The sequence below is a fragment of the Triticum urartu genome, chromosome 2A (genome assembly GCF_056163025.1).
Source record: "Triticum urartu cultivar PI428250 chromosome 2A, HENAU_Tu73, whole genome shotgun sequence".
Classification (NCBI taxonomy): Eukaryota; Viridiplantae; Streptophyta; class Magnoliopsida; order Poales; family Poaceae; genus Triticum; species Triticum urartu.
Window position 1 is genome coordinate 768427826 of NC_141874.1, and position 17372 is coordinate 768445197.

Below are 17372 nucleotides of genomic sequence, written 5' to 3' on the forward strand. Positions count from 1 at the left end.
GATAAGTTTTATTATGTTCTCCGCTTAATGTTCCCTTGTACTAACAATGCAGCTGAGTATGAAGCCTTGCTCCATGGTCTCCGGATTGCTAAGGAGATGAATCTAAGTCGAGTTAAGTGCTTCGGTGACTCGGACCTTGTGGCTCAGCAGGTGTCTGGCACTTCGGACTCCAAGGACCCACTCATGGCAGCATATCGTCGTGAGGTGGATATTGTTGCAGGTTATTTCATAGGCTATCAGGTGGACCATGTGGACCGGCGGAAAAATGAAGCGGCGGACGCTTTAAGCCGGCTGGGCTCTCAGCGCAAACCGGTCCCGCCCAATGTTTTTCTGGATGTGCTGCACAACCCGTCGGTGAAGATCCCTGGTGAAGAGGATTTGGCTATTCCTGATCCGGAGGCTCAATTGGTGGCAGCTCTTCATGTTATTCCGGATTGGACGCTTCCTTACCTGGCGTACAAGAACCGGGGCGAGTTGCCAGAGGATGAGATTCTGGCCCGGCAGATAAACCGGCGATCCAAGTCCATGGCTATCATCAACGGCGAGTTGCATCATTGCAGTGTATCAGGAGCTTTTCAACGTTGCGTGTCTCCTCAAGAAGGCCGTGAAATTTTTGCGTGAGATCCACGAAGGAGATTGTGGTCACCATGCCGGTTTAAAGTCTCTGGTGGCTAAAGCGTTTCGCCATGGCTTCTATTGGTTAACTGCTCATGCTGATGCGGAGGATCTGGTCAGACGATGTGATGGTTGCCAAAGGTTTTCAAGATGTGCTCATGTACCGGCTCAAGAATTGAGAATGATTCCAATTACTTGGCCATTTGCGACTTGGGGGCTGGATATGGTTGGGCCTTTCAAAAGCTCCAAAGATAAGAAGACCCACCTCCTGGTGGCGGTTGACAAGTTTACAAAGTGGGTGGAGGCAGAACCTGTTAGCAAGTGTGATGCGGCCACGGCGGTTCAGTTCATCAAAAAAGTGATTTTCCGGTTTGGCTTTCCGCACAGTATTATCACAGATAATGGTACCAATTTGTCCAAAGGTGCTATGAAGGAGTTCTGCGAACGGGAGCACATCCGGCTCGACGTTTCATCAGTGGCACATTCACAGTCCAATGGTCAAGCAGAAAGAGCTAATCAAGAGATCCTGAGAGGAATCAAGCCCCGGCTCATGGTTCCTTTGCAGAGAACGCCGGGTTGTTGGGTAGAAGAATTACCATCTGTGCTATGGAGCATCAATACAACACCCAACAGATCAACAGGATACACACCGTTCTTCATGGTTTATGGAGCGGAGGCGGTTCTCCCCAGTGATATCCGGCATGATTCACCTCGTGTAACGGCTTATATTGAAGCGGACAACGAGACAGCACGGCAAGATGCTTTGGACCGGTTGGATGAAGAGCGTGACATCGCAGCCGCCCGATCGGCGATTTACCAGCAGGATCTTCGTCGTTATCACAGTCACCGGGTCAGAACCAGAACCTTTCAGGAGGGAGATTTGGTGCTTCGGCTCATCCAAGATCAGACTGGTATGCATAAGTTATCCCCACCTTGGGAGGGGCCTTTCGTGGTCAGCAAGAATCTGCACAATGGGTCATAGTATCTGATCGATATTCGAGAACATAAGGACTCACATACATCAGAGGAGGAGACCAACAGGCCGTGGAACATAGCTCATCTTCGGCCTTATTATACCTGAGCCATTGGTTCTACTTATGTACATATTACAGCGATGTATATATTAACTATAATAAACCAGAACCTCAGCTAAAGCGGGGTATCTGTTCTTTTACATCATGTGTGGTTACACGGAGTTGTTTTAAAGCGGCTTCCGGTTTACCCCTTGAGTTTGCTTTGCTAAAAGCATCGTGTTATATCACTTGGAGGATTGGTCGTGTCCGAACCAATACCATGCCTCTTGATAGGCGAGAGCCACCAGATCACTTGGGGACTTGGTCATGTCTGAACCAGTCATGCCTCTTGATCGGCCTAAGGCCACAGAATCACTTGGGGGCTTGGTCGAACCCGAACCATGACCATGCCATTTGGTCGGCATAAATGCCATGGTTTCATTTGGGGACCTGGCTGACTAGAACCATAGTTACACCTAACGGGAGCTTGGTCGTGTTTGGCCATGGTAACGCCATTTGATCAGCTTAAATAAACCTTTTTTGGCAAACGGTTTTGTCATTGCTTTTGCTTCACACTTTTCTTTGAAGGGTTTATTTTGCTTTTTATTGTGTTTTTTAAACAGACAAAGTTTTTTAACCAATCAATTGACGGAACACAGTTCACGTCAATCCGGAGACTATTTGCCCGGTTTGATCCTTGTTGTTAACATCCTCTTATGGAGTAACACGGTGTTTATTATAACCCGGCATGGTTTACATGGTAAACCAGCGTCATATATATATATGTATATATATACAGGAGCTGTTATCTCCTCCAATAGTGTGGGTTTGCAAAACTCCGCTTCAAGATTGGCCAAGCCAACTTCACACTCAACGATGGCAGGTATTATGTATCTCAAAATTTGATTATATACTTAAAATTTTGTTTTGGATGTTTTGATTTCATATATACAGACATCATATTCCGCCTGACGGTACAACCGCAGTGGCACTTGACGAATTTATCATTTCAGAAAGTGCTTTGGAAAGTTCATTACCAGAGGAAGAACAAATTATGCACGAAGGCATATCAACATCAAAGGTATCAGCTAGCCTATTACAAGGCAACATGGTGCCCATAATAATATAATTGTTTTTCACAAAGGAGAGGCAATTTTAAAACCGGCTTCCGGTTCAAGCTTGGTCACCAGCCTGGCCTGATGGTTGTGGGTCATCCTGCGCCGCTTCAGCCTCCGTTTCTCTACCCAGTGGCTGGAAATCCACAGTTGTCCAGTCGATTCCCATTAATGCTTGAAAAACAACTTCATCATGGATCAGCAATGAAGGGTCAATATCGGGAGCGTAAGTATTCTTACGGATTGGAGGGATCAGATTTTCCGATTCATGGATTGGTGCAGCTATTCGCTTGTTCTGACTGTCATATTGCGCTTGATAATGAGACAAGTTTGCTTCCTCAGCCAACTGACAAGCTAGCGGACGTACCTCCCGGTTTATTGCTCGCAGATCCGCTTCACCAAATTCTGACCCGTCTTCCTTCAAGCTGGGATAGCCCTGAGCCGCTTCAATAGGATCAAAATCCGGCACCCAGGCTTTTGCCCGGATTAAGGCATTGATTGCACCGGTTCGAGCAGCAGATTTCTTCAGCTCTTCAACCCGGGCAGGAAGCACTGACAGTTTCATCAGAGTATCTTGAATCAAAGTGGGCGCCGGTTTGTTATGAGACGCGGTACAGATGATCCGCTGGGCATCAGTATACAATTGTTCAACCAATGTATAGGCGTCTTTCAATTTCTTCTGCACATCTGACCCCAAGTGACCAATGCGTGTCCCTGAAATACCATAAAGGGTTAATAAACCGGCGACTCTGTAAGAAGGCAGAGCCAATTCAGAAGGCAAGCTGGCTTACCAAAGATAGCAGTGGTCATGGCATGCACGTGCCGCTTTATGCTGGTCAGTTCATCCGTCACTGGTTTTAGTGCAGCCTCGGCATCCTCTGCTCGTTTGATCAAAGCGGACTTTTCAGTGGCCCAATCCGCCCGTTTCTTCTTGAAGTTCTCCTTAAGTTGTTCCATGGCGCTTAAAGCGCTGGCCAATTCCTCTTTTGCTTTGGAGGTTTCAGCCTGTTGGGTTTTCAGGTTTTCTTGAAGATCGATGACTTGGTTTTCTTTCGTCTTCAGCTCCGCCTGCATGCATACAGATATATGCTTCAACAAATCGGTATAAGGATTCAAGTACCAAGCACATAACAAGTTATGCGCTTAGCACTTGGGGGCTAATGCATATTCGATCTTCATCTTTCAATTGTTTACAAAGTCCCAAGATCAATACAAGTATTCAACTTGGCACGTGGGGGCTAATGGCTATTTGATCATATATATTCTGATGCGGCAGTTTCAATTACTTAAAGTACCGGTTTAACTACGCTAAGTTGAACCAGCCCTCGGGGGCTAGGAGAGTCAACAAGAATGGAAGCATACAAGCAGGAAGGAGCGTATGGAAGTTACCTCATATTTATCTTTCATCATATTAACCAGACCGACTTCATAGTCACGACTGGTATATAGCCGTTTCAGATAGCCAGAATGGATATCTTGGGTGTTCAGAGCAGCGTAAGTCGTCAGATCAGCATTCCACTTGCCTTTGCCAAAGGCACCAAATTCTTCCTTGGCAGAATGTTTGGATAAAGCTACAGGATTTCTTGGCTCAGTATGGCTAGTGCCAGTAATGACAACCTCATCATCCTTGGTACCGCCGGTTTGCACTGGAGCTGTTGGCTTGTCAGTAGGTTTTGCTGGACCAGTGGAGTTTTCAATCCGGATGGAACCTGTGGGCTGATGGATAGGACCTGAGGTATCAGTAGGTCTCTCTTCAGCGATAAGATCATCATCTTGCTGCGATGGATCGTTGGGAATATCCTCAGGAATAGCCGCTTCAGCATTGGGTGTCTTGCCTGCTTCAAGAACGACATCTTCTTCGGCCGCTTTGTCCAGGCGGGCCTTCTTGCTTGGCCTAGGTTTAGCCCTGAGAAGAATAATAAAATCAAATACAGCATATGTTCTAAGGCGATGTACTGCAAACATCACAATAAGTATAGCTTACCCAAGCACCGTTTTAAGCGGTGGGAGCTGAGTAGCCGATGACTCGCCAGAAGATGAGTGGGAAGTAACCTGGTAATCGGAGTCGGACGGATTAAGAGGTTGATGAAAGCAGCCCGCTTTAGGACAAGCACTGACAAGCAAATTAGAGACCTCTGAATGGCGTTTCCGAACCGGACTATTCGGTAAACCGGCGGAGGTAACTACCTAGCCGCTATGCCGGGTTGTGCGACGAGCTTCGTGTTGTTGGGTCTTCATAAGAAATTTAGGATCCAAATAAGCAAGAGGATGAGAAAAATTAACTTTCCGGTTTGCCTGGCAGATTTTTTATGAAGGCAAAGTTTCTGAATCGGAAGAGAGAATAATTACCTCTGCAACATCCGCGTGGCTGGCTTCGGCATCATCCTGACAAATATCATCATCAATAAGACCCATGAAAAATAAACCAAGTGAGTCAAGCTCTACCTCAAAGTCCGGATTATCCACATCATCATCAGGGGCCGGATTAGAAGATGCAGTGGTTCTTTTCCTATGGGCAGTCTTCTTCACAGCTTTAGTCTTTTGCCGGGTTGCTCTTTCCGGTTTATCTGGTTTTTCTGGTTTCTCCTGCGGCAGTTTTTTGCTCCAAAATGGATCATTGCCCTGATTATGCAGACACTGATATTAAACAATGACCAGACATATCAATAACAGATTCAACAAAGAGAAAAATAAAGGTCTTACAGCTGGCGGTTTGTTGGTGGCACAGAAGGGAAGCAGGCCGGTTCTAGCACAGACGTGTTCCGGTTCATTCAGCATCTTATTCACAGCCTCTGTGATTTCTTCATCGGAGAGCTGGATTTTTGAATGTCACAGTGGGTCATCAACACTGTCAGTATACTCGCACATCAAACTGGAGCGCTGACTAAGGGGCAGTATGCTCCATGATATCCAACAGCGAGCGAGATCAACCCCTATTAAACCGTTGGCCATAAAGGCTCTGAGCTTTGACAGTTGGGGAGCATATTTGCTTCTCTCCTGGGCAGTCAATCTTTGAGGAAAAGGGTGTGTATTGCTGAGCCGCTCCGGACGAAAGCCAGGCAAGGGATTCTCACCAGCAGGGGAGGGGTCTTTGCAGTAGAACCATGTCTAATTCCACTCCTTGGGGTGATTGTGCAGCTTGGCGTGAGGGTATGTGACCTCTTTCCTTTTCTGAATCGCCACGCCACCCAACTCTGTATTAGAGCCATCAGTAAACTCAGTACGGCGGTTTAGATGGAAAAGGTCTCTGAACAATTCCACTGTGGGCTCCTCTTGAAAGAACACCTCACAGAGCACTTGGAAGTGACACATATTTGTAACAGAGTTGGGGCCAGCGTCTTGCGGATGGAGTTGGAAATCGGCTAAAACATCCCGGTAAAATTTAGAACCGGGCGGCTTAAAGCCCCGGGCTAAGTGATCTACGAAAACAACAACCTCTCCTTCTCGAGGTGTGGGAGGGCATTCTTTGCCAGGAGCCCTCCAATGGATGGTATCTTTGCTGCCTAAAGCGCCAATCAGGACTAAATCGTCCAGTTGATCCTCTGTGACACAAGAAGGAACCCAATTGCACTCATATACTTGCTTGGCCATGATGGAATCTGCAAGGTAGAAGATCCCGGTTCAAAAATGCATTTGATCAAGGTACGTTGGTATGTGCACTATTAAACTGGAGACAGAACTATCTGAACCGGAGTTTCATGAAGCAACCAACATCTGGCGGTTCAACAAGGGGACTAATGGCATATACCGGTTTGGAAAATTTTCTATAAGGTTAAACCGCCTGATCTAAGCATTGAAAAGATGAGATTGCGGATGGACAAGTACGCAGAAACAGGTTTCACAAGATTTCTTTACAGCATTGGATCTGAAGCAAGTTCAGAAAAGAGATAAATGCTTAGAGGTTCAAAGGAGCAGTACCGAACCAATGAGCAAAACGTTCATATAGATCTATGGTTTGAGATGCATAAGTGAAGGCGAAGGTCAAACAACTATCGTTGCACAGAGTAAAGATTTGCGGATTCATCTAAAGATCTATCGTATGAGCAAGATGCAGACGATGAACACTGAAGAACTGCGAAACCCTAGGCCAGATCTGCGGGGGAAAGGATAGAAGATTTACCGGAGCTGAGGAAGATGCGGAAGGTTGCCGCGATGTTCTGGTGCGCTCAGGTTGATGCAGCGTCCAAGGATGAGGCAGAGGTCGACGGCGGCGGCGGAGCTCCGAGGCTGGCAACGCGAGGAAGATGAAGAAGGCACGGAAGGAGAAAAGAAATGACCCTTCGGTCCTATTTATAAGGCGAAAGAACATGAGTCAGGCGCGACAATCAAGGGGCCACAAAACGGAGCTGTCGCCTCGATTTCCGCTGATCTATTAAACAAAGAAGCATAATGGATAGCTTCGTTATGATAGGTGACGTCACTCCGGCTTACAGCAATCAGAGAAGATGACATCATGGCGGTTTACCAATTTACAAAAAGATGTTGAAGATGAAGCTTTATTAAAGGATTGACATGAACCCATTCAAATCAATCTGGGGCCTAATGTTGGGGATATTACTACTGGGCGTAAACTGGCCTATCGGGGCCGGGTTAACTTCGTCAGTAGTTAAGTATGTTAAAGCCCAAGAAGACAGAGGAGGGCTCAAGGCCCATGGTCGGTTCAAGGCCTGTAGCCGTAAACCGGCGTTAGTAGTTAACCTGTATTGTAAGTTAGGAATAAGTAGAGACCAAACCGGACACATCTATGAGCTGGTATTGGGACTCCGTAAGCCGACGGGAGTCACCCGTGTATATAAGGGGACGACCCGGCGGCGGTTCCAGGACAACAGACAACAACTCGAGACATAGGTGAAGCTTGTTTGCTCCCTAGTCATCGAAACCCCATCAATTCCATAACAACTAGATGTAGGCTTTTACCTTCATCGAAGGGGCCGAACTAGTAAAAACTCTCTTGCGTCCTTGTGTCCGCTTTAACCCCTTCAAGCTAACCCGTCGCGATGGCTCCACGACTAAGTCCTTTCTCTAGGGCATCTGCCGTGACAAAACCACGACAGTTCTGTTTTTGACAGATTCTGTTTTCTATGTGTTGTTTGCTTATTTTGATGAATCTATGAGTAGTATCGGAGGGTATGAACCATAGAGAAGTTGGAATACAGTAGATATTACACCAATATAAATAAAGAATGAGTTCATTACAGTACCTTAAAGTGGTGGTTTGTTTTCTTATACTAACGGAGCTGACGAGTTTTCTGTTAAGTTTTGTGTTGTGAAGTTTTCAAGTTTTGGGTAAAGATTCGATGGACTATGGAATAAGGAGTGGCAAGAGCCTAAGCTTGGGGATTCCCCGGATGGCATCCCCTCTTTTGTATTCGTTCATCGGTAATTTTACTTGGAGCTATATTTTTATTCCCCACATGATATGTGTTTTGCTTGGAGCGTCATTTTATTTTCTTTTGTTTTGCTTGCTGTTTGAACAAAATACCAATATCTGAAATTCTTAAATGTTAGAGAGTCTTCACATAGTTGCATAATTATTCGACTACTCATTGATCTTCACTTATTTTTTGGAGTAGTTTGTCATTTTCTCTAGTGCTTCACTTTTATCCTTTTAGAGCATGGCGGTGGTTTTATTTTGAAGAAATAGATGAACTCTCGTGCTTCACTTATATTATTTTGAGAGTCTTTAGAACAGCATGGTAATTTGTTTGGGCTATGAAACAACTCCTGATATGATGGGCATCCAAGATGGGTATAATAAAAACCTTCATATAAGTGCATTGAATATTATGAGAAGTTTGATACTTGATAATTGTTTTGAGATATGAAGATGGTAATATTAGAGTCATGCTAGTTGAGTAATTGTGAATTTGAGAAATAGTTGTGTTGAGGTTTGCAAGTCCCGTAGCATGCACATATGGTAACCGTTGTGTGACAAATTTGAAGCATGAGGTATTTCTTTGATTGCCTTCCTTATGAGTGGCAGTCGGGGACGAGCGATGGTCTTTTCCTACCAATATATCCCCCTAGGAGCATGCGCGTAGTGCTTGGTTTTTGATGACTTGTAGATTTTTGCAATAAGTATGTGAGTTCTTTATGACTAATGTTGAGTCCGTGGATTATACGCACTCTCACCCTTCCATCATTGCTAGCCTCTTCGGTACCGTGCATTTCCCTTTCTCACCTCGAGTGTTGGTGCAACTTCGCCGGTGCATCCAAACCCCGTGATATGATACGCTCTATCACACATAAACCTCCTTATATCTCCCTCAAAACAGCCAGCATACCTACCTATTATGGCATTTCATAGTCATTCCAAGATATATTGCCATGCAACTTTCCACCGTTCTGTTCATCATGACACAAATCATCATTGTCATATTGCCTTGCATGATCATGTAGTTGACATCGTATTTGTGGCAAAGCCACCATGCATAATTTATCACACATGTCACTCTTCATTCATTTCCTTTCCCGGTACCCTGCCGGAGGCATGCATATAGAGTCATATTTTGTTCTAGTATCGAGTTGTAATCATTGAGTTGTAAATAAATAGAAGTGTGATGATCATCATTAATAGAGCATTGTCCCAAAAAAGGGATAAAGGCCAAATAAAAAAATAAAAAAGATAAAAGGGACAATGCTACTATCTTTTTTCCACACTTGTGCTTCAAAGTAGCACCATGATCTTTATGATAGAGAGTCTCTTGTTTGTCACTTTCATATACTAGTGGGAATTTTTCATTATAGAACTTGGCATATATATTCCAACAATGGGCTTCCTCAAATGCCCTAGGTCTTCGTGAGCAAGCAAGTTGGATGCACACCCACTTAGTTTCTTTTGTTGAGCTTTCATACATTTATAGATCTAGTGCATTCGTTGCATGGCAATCCCTACTCCTTGCATTAACATCAATTGATGGGCATCTCCCTAGCCCGTTGATTAGCCGCGTCGAAGCTTCCAGCAAGACGGGGTAGTGGATCCGTGAAAGAGAGCATGGTAGCAAGATTTGGCTGAATATATACCATTTGCCGTCCATCGCCAGGTTATCCTGTCGGGCATGGGGGTGAGGGTTACGCCTTGGAGCTTGCGCCAAAGATTGACGTACTCGAGGACCTCCAGGAGCCCTAGCATGTCGTGGATGTCGCGAATCCAGGCATGCTGCTCGAGGCCCTCACAGACCAGGGTGCGCCGCCTGCACCGGCTCGGCACGAGGGAAAAGCATGAACTAAATTACCCTACCCCTAAAAAAAGAACTAAATTAGCCCCAAAAAGGTCCTCAACTTTTTTTTGTATGGTAATGCGTGTCTCATTCAAATCATAAAGATCAAAGTACATGTCATGTAAAGGACCGACATGACACAATAGAAAAGATAGCAGAACATCTCTGAGCTTGTCAGTACGTTGTCAAAGAAAAATCATTTTTTTCTTCTGCTAGTCTATTTAGGACAGTAAGTTTGCAGAGTAATTTTTCTTTTCAAATTTAGGCAAGAAACAGCGAGGAATCATCTAGTTAAGACAAGAATGAAAACCAAGGCAAGTGGAGCATGCATGTGTGGGTGTGGAGCGGTGGTGGTGTGCGACGCCCCAAGACCGGAGCTTCAGATGCCTTCCATGTTTCCGAGTGTTGTCGGGTGATTCGTTCTGGTTCGTTGCATCACGTGCATTGCATCATGTCATCATATCATCATGACATAAGTCTTTTTGCATCTCAACTAAATAATTTGTGTGGATCTTCGATCCATTTAAATTGAGGGAAGAGTGACTTCTCTTTATAACATTATCCTCCCGATATTAGGGAGCAATATTAAATATTCCATTTTCAGAATCACCTATAACACACTTGCAATTTATCACATGCCCATTTATACTTTTATTGGATCAAGATCTTTATTGCGAGTCCAGCAAAATTATCCCCATGCCCAAATTGTTGTCCACTCATTTATTTTCTCTCCCTTTCTTTCTTTGCTTTTCTGCTTTTAAAAGAGAGTTGGGGAGGGAAGAGAGAGGCCCAGCCTAGCCGGCCACTTAGGCCCATCCAGCTGGCCCACCTAACTGCTCTAACCCTAGCCCAACCCCCACTCTCCCTCGTCTCCTCCTCTAGCGCCGCCAGAAGCCCCACGACCGAACCTTCCTCTCCCTCGATACCTCTCTTTACCCCCGTTCCCTCAACGCCGCCACCCTCTCCATCTGGGATGAACCCCGCGCCGATCCCCCTCGTTCTCCAGCCCCGCTACTGTCGCCAGCTACAGAGGAGCCGCGCCACTCCTTCTTGTCCTCACACGTGCCAGGGGCCGAGCTCCTCTCGCTGCGCCTCTGTTGGCTTCGTCATCGACCAGATGCGCCCGACGAGCTCCCCGAGCGAGCTCACCCGCGGCCCCTGCGTACCTGCGCGCCCGATGCCGCCCCGCTTCCAAGTTCGCCGCGCCTCGGTTGCTTCTTATACCGCAGCCGCCAGCCTCTCCTTCCTCCTGCCGGGTTCCCCCTGCGCGCCAAGTCCCTCAACCGGAGCGCCGCGCCTACGCCCTGCTTCCTCGTCACCGGAGAGCGTCACGCCGTCTTCCTCTCCTCCTGCCCGCAACCGAGCCCTGCTGCCGCCGCCCCTTCTGCAACGCCATCGTCCGTGACCAGCAGGAGGCCGCCGCTCGTGTCGCAGCCCCTGCTGTCGGCGACCTCGCCTTGACCCGGCAAGTTCACCGGAGTTCCTCTGCTGCAGCCCCGCGCCGACTTCCCCTGCTCAGCAGCAAATCGTCATCTCCAGCGCTGCCCCTGCCCGAGTCAAGTACCACCGCCCCGAGTTTTTGCCTTGCTTCGTTTTGGATTGAAGACCGAGACGAGACCGCCAAGATGCATCCTTGTGTCGCCGAAGACACGTGAACTTCTACACGACTACCGCCGAGTACCTCTTCGCGAGTACCACTACCATCGCGTGGATCCGCCAAGACCGTGGAGTAAACGAACAAGTACCCCTACGCGCGAAGACGCCAAGACCGTTTCGGGATTCACCAAGTACCACTACGGCCGGAGACCTCGACGCCCGAAACGATCACCAAACCGGAAATAACGCCAAGTACTAGGTCAACGAGAACCGCCAAGTTCGTCTTCCGCCATCTCTGAAATCGCCAAGTACCACGACGATACGAGAGCAACTACCGTCGACGTGCATTTTGGCAAGTACCACTACCGTCGACCCTCGAAGACTCCGTGGACGTCAAGTTTCTCGCCGTACCCCTGAACATCTACGGAAACTTGTGAGACTAAGAACGTGAATGACTACCGTCGCCACGAGAATGACTACTTCCCACAACGAACCGTGAACAACTACTTCCTCTACCATCGCCGAGTACCACTACTTCCCACGACGATCATGAACGACTACACCGCTTGACCCAAACCGTTTTGATAATGCACGCTCCGAAAGGTATAACCGCCGAAACGATGATCCGTGGAACGAATGCATGTTGGTTGTTGTAATCCGCCCGTGAACATTAGTTTTTCCCTCGTTTGACACCGTCGTCAACTCATGGGACACCCGGTATCCGGGATCACCCCACCATCTCTAGCATGTTCCGAACATCCACACCCTTACTTCCTTTGCAGCGGTATCTCCATGAGCTACCGAAACTGATATGGTGTCGTGGCATCATTTTCGGATTCGTCACCGTGGCACCCTTTCTTTCCACCATGATGACAAATGCTTCATATTAATGCTCTTGTCAACATTTTCATAAAACTTGCATAAACTTGCACATGTTTTTCTCATCATGATAATAACATTTAAATGGTTAAAATTGTTGTTTGCTTTAAATCACTAATGCATATGGGGATTTACCGGGTTTGTTGTTTGTTATGTCCGGCCCTGTTTAAATTGTTTAGATGGTATAGTTTTGTTATGCTTCACCTCTTGCCATGTTAACCAACCTTTAATATTGTTGAGTACCTAACCGGGAGTGAACTAAATAATTGATGTGGTGTTCCATCAATATGCAACTCGTTGCATATTGAGCTCCACTTAACTTGTATTTTTGTTTGTGCCCTTTGTCATGCCATGCCTCATTAAACCGGACATGCATCATACTTGGTTGTGCATCATGTCATGCTTATGTGGTGGTTGTTTACTATGTTGTTTGCTTCTTTCCGGGTTGCTTCTCGCGTTAGCTTCGGTTTCGTTCCGGAGTTGTGAGGATTCGTTCGACTACGTCTGTTTGTCTTCTTCATGGACTCGTTCTTCTTCCTTGCGGGATCTCAGGCAAGATGACCATACCCTCGAAATCACTTCTATCTTTGCTTGCTAGTTGCTCGCTCTTTTGCTATGCCTATGCTGCGATACCTACCACTTGCTTATCATGCCACCCATATTGTTGAACCAAGCCTCTAACCCACCTTGTCCTAGCAAACCGTTGTTTGGCTATGTTACCGCTTTGCTCAGTCCCTCTTATAGCGTTGTTAGTTGCAGGTGAAGATTGAAGTTTGTTCCTTGTTGGAACATGGAGATGTTGTTCCTTGTTGGAACATGTTTACTTGTTGGGATATCACTATATATCTTATTTAATTAATGCATCTATATATTTGGTAAAGGGTGGAAGGCTCGGCCTTATGCCTGGTGTTTTGTTCCACTCTTGCCACCCAAGTTTCCGTCATATCGGTGTTATGTTCCCGGATTTTGCGTTCCTTACGCGGTTGGGCTATAATGGGAACCCCTTGACAGTTCGCCTTGAATAAAACTCTTCCAGAAATGCCCAACATTGGTTTTACCATTCGCCACCTAGCCTCTTTTTCCCTTGGGTTCCGCGGACTCAAGGGTCATCTTTTTTTAAACCCCCGGGCCAGTGCTCCTCTGAGTGTTGGTCCAACCTGTCAGCCGCCGGTGGCCACCAGGGGCAACTCTGGGCTGGCCTACCGGAAGTTTGGACAATCTGAGTGTGGCCTGAGAACGAGATATGTGCAGCTCCTATCGGGATTTGTCGGCACATTCGGGCGGTGTTGCTGGATTTGTTTTAACTTGTCGAAGTTGTCTTGTAGAACCGGGATACTGAGTCTGATCGGAATGTCTCGGGAGAAGGTATATCCTTCGTTGACCATGAGAGCTTGTCATGGGCTAAGTTGGGACACCCCTGCAGGGATTTGAACTTTCGAAAGCCGTGCCCGCGGTTATGGGCAGATGGGAATTTGTTAATATCCGGTTGTAGAAAACCTGAAGTTGACTTTAATTAAAATACATCAACCGCGTGTGTAACCGTGATGGTCTCTTCTCGGTGGAGTCCGGGAAGTGAACACGGTGTTGGAGTTATGCTTGACGTAGGTTATTCTAGGATCACTTCTTGATCATAGTTGTTCGACCGTGCTTTTGCCTTCTCTTCTCGCTCTCTTTTGCGAATAGGTTAGCCACCATATATGCTAGTCGCTTGCTGCAGCTCCACCTCATACCTTTACCTTACCCATAAGCTTAAATAGTCTTGATCACGAGGGTGCGAGATTGCTGAGTCCCCGTGACTCACAGATACTTCCAAAACCAGTTTGCAGGTGCCGATGATACCGTACAAGTGACGCAACCAAGCTCAAGAAGGAGCTCGATGAAGATCTCGTTCTTTGTGTTGTTCTGTTTCCAGTTGATCAGTAGTGGAGCCCAGTCGGGACAATCGGGGATCTATGTAGCATTTGGGGTAGTCTTCTTTTATTTTGGGTTCCGTAGTCGGACCTTGATTGTATCTGGTTGATGTAATGCTTTATTCCTGTAATTGTGTGAAGTGGCGATTGTAAGCCATCTATGTATCTCTTTCCCTTATGTATTACATGGGTTGTGTGAATATTACCTCACTTGCAACATTGCTTTCAATGCGGTTATGCCTCTAAGTTGTGCTTCGACACGTGGGAGATATAGCCGCATCGACGGCGTTACAAGTTGGTAATCAGAGCCTTCCCCGACCTTAGGAGCCCCACTGCTTGATCGTATTAGAGGACGAGTTGAGTCTAGAAAAATGTTTTGAGTCATTTAGGAATTATATATATCGGAGAGTTAGGATTTCTTTTTACTCCTCGGTCTCTTCGTCGCTCTGGTGAGGCATCCTGACGTAGAGTTTTGACTCTTCTCTTCTCAAATTTCACTAAAAAAAATTAGGATCCCGCGGGTATCTTGGAATCGTTCCGATGGTTTTGTGACGAGAACATTGTTCTTGGTGCCTCCTGACATTTAGGGGTTGTGGCAGTGTCCCGGGGAGTTGAGCTCCGAGGTGTTGTCGTCACAATTTTATCGTTGAGATTCTGGAATACCTGAGATTAGTTTCGCCGACATCGAAAATCTCTTTTATGCAGTTGTTGGTGAGATAACCTCGACGCCACCCAGTACTAGGGCGGGAGTTCGGGAGTATTGCCATAACTTGTATAACGGATGCTTTTCGAAGGTTGAGGTAGATGATTTCCGACGGTTTCTTGGTTATGTGTTGAAGGATGGATACAGCTGGATGTAGGATTTGTTAGTTTTGGGTGAGATATTATGCTTCCCTTGTATCCCCAACACCTGATTGCATAACCGAAAAATTTCGGGAGTTGATAAGTGGGAATTCAAGTAGCTCTTAGGATATCTTTCCGACAGATTTATGATTTGAAATTGGGGTTCGACGTCTAGTGGTCCGCCTATTCATGGTCGGTTTTATAGTGGTCTCGTTGTGTCTTAAAGAGTCCTTGGCTATGCCGACTCGGGGACGCTTCGTATGTCACGTGCACTGCCTTGTACATGATGGTGCTGTACGATCGAGCCCGTGTAGGCCCCACCACGAAAACTTCGGACGAAATCTCAATCATATGTTTGTTCTGGCTTATTCTGCAAGCCAATCCTTTGTTTTTGTTTTGAGCTGTGGTATTCGAGTTGCTTCGAAGTCAAATGTTGATTCCATACCTTCCCTAAGTGGTGTTCTCATATTCCTATGGGAATAGTAAACCTTCATGATAATCGAGACTGTCATGTCAATCCTTTTCATCCGGTGTGCTTCTCTTCAAGTGGATCCGATCATTCCAATATCAGCAAGATCTATTACTAGTTCTTCTCAACGGTGTTGTCTTCATCCGTCCTCAAGTTGCCTTTGTTTTTCCCGCCATCCCACCCTTTTTCTTCAAGGAATCCGATGTATTTATCAAGTATCCTTTTATTCTTGTGAAGTCTCTCCATCATTTTCCGTCAATATGCTTATCCGGTGATTCTCATGAAGATCCTAACGGAGCTTCAAGTTCATCATTCTCCATTCTTTCCTTTTCCGGTGGATCCAATTCAAGCTTTCGGTGTTGATCATATTCTTTTCTGTATTTCAAATGCTTTTCTCGTGCCGGTGCACCTCATAACCATTCATTTCTCGCTATTCATTTGTTCCGGAGTACTGAAGATATCTCAGAAGATGCTAGTGTTCATTCTCATTCATTCAAGATCTTTCGACAATGTTATCTTATTCCAACCATTTAATTCAACCGGTGCAATCTCAGTTTCTAGCAATCGTTCTACGGTGTATCTTTTGAGTGGGCCCTAACCCACAGGTCTTTTCCCAGGATCTTATCTGACTCTTCTTATTTTCCTGGAGCTATTCTATTTTCTTTTCGAAGTTTGACATAAGAATGAATTATCATAAGTCTTATGTTTTTCTCCAAGATCGTCCACATTCTTTTCATCGTTAGCTCAACATCTTCGCTTTTGATTCTTCCGGAGTGTCTCAACAATTCATGGTGGTGTTTCTCGTCGTCATTCTCGGATTTTGAATACCGGAGAAGAGTTCCTCTTAAATCCTTATCCGCTCTCTTGAAGATTCATGATTCTAGCTTGTTGTCGTCCTCTCATAATTGTTTTGATTGTGAGAATTCTTTTTCCCCATCCGAATCATTTCAGGAACCTTTGCCAGTTTGATTCTCTGAAGGCCATCATCTCAGAATTATTCATTTTCAGATTTCAGCTATTGTTCTCCAAATCTTACCGGTGCATCAGTCAAGTATTCTCTAATCAGTATGTGAACTATTCGTCCTCTTGTATCTAAATTCTCTCAAGTATCTTCGTTCATTTCATAATTCTTCCCGATGATTCGTTATCTTTTATTCGTTCTTTTTCAATCCTTACGGTGGTTCATTTAAGATTTCTCTTCCTTCTTTATCATATCAATTCATTTGTTGTTTTCAATCCTACCGGTGGATTCGTCGAAGACTTTCTCAAGTTTGCGCTATATCTATCTTAATCTTTCTACGAGGATAAGTAGTATGCCAAATCCATTGCTTGTCAGCAATTAAATTGTTGAAGGATACGCATAACATAATTCTTATTCTTGTTCCATCCAAATGATTAATTCCTTTTTCCGGAGTGGTTCATCATATCATATTCTCAGTTCGAGATGCTTTATCTTTTCTTTCCCGGAGTTCCAAGCTCTGATTATCACGGAGATCCATCTAAATCATTGCAAGGATTTACCTTGTGTTTTCAATTTCTCTTTCTTTTTATTCTTTTGTTACCGGAGTTTCTTCATGGAGGCTATACATGAGGGTTCATCAAGGATTTATTTCCTTCTCGAAGCGTTCATCAAGATTCTTTTCTAAGGAGCTTAAGTTTCTTCATCTTGCAATCCGGAGTGCAATTCTTTCTTCCATATTATTGGAGGTGGT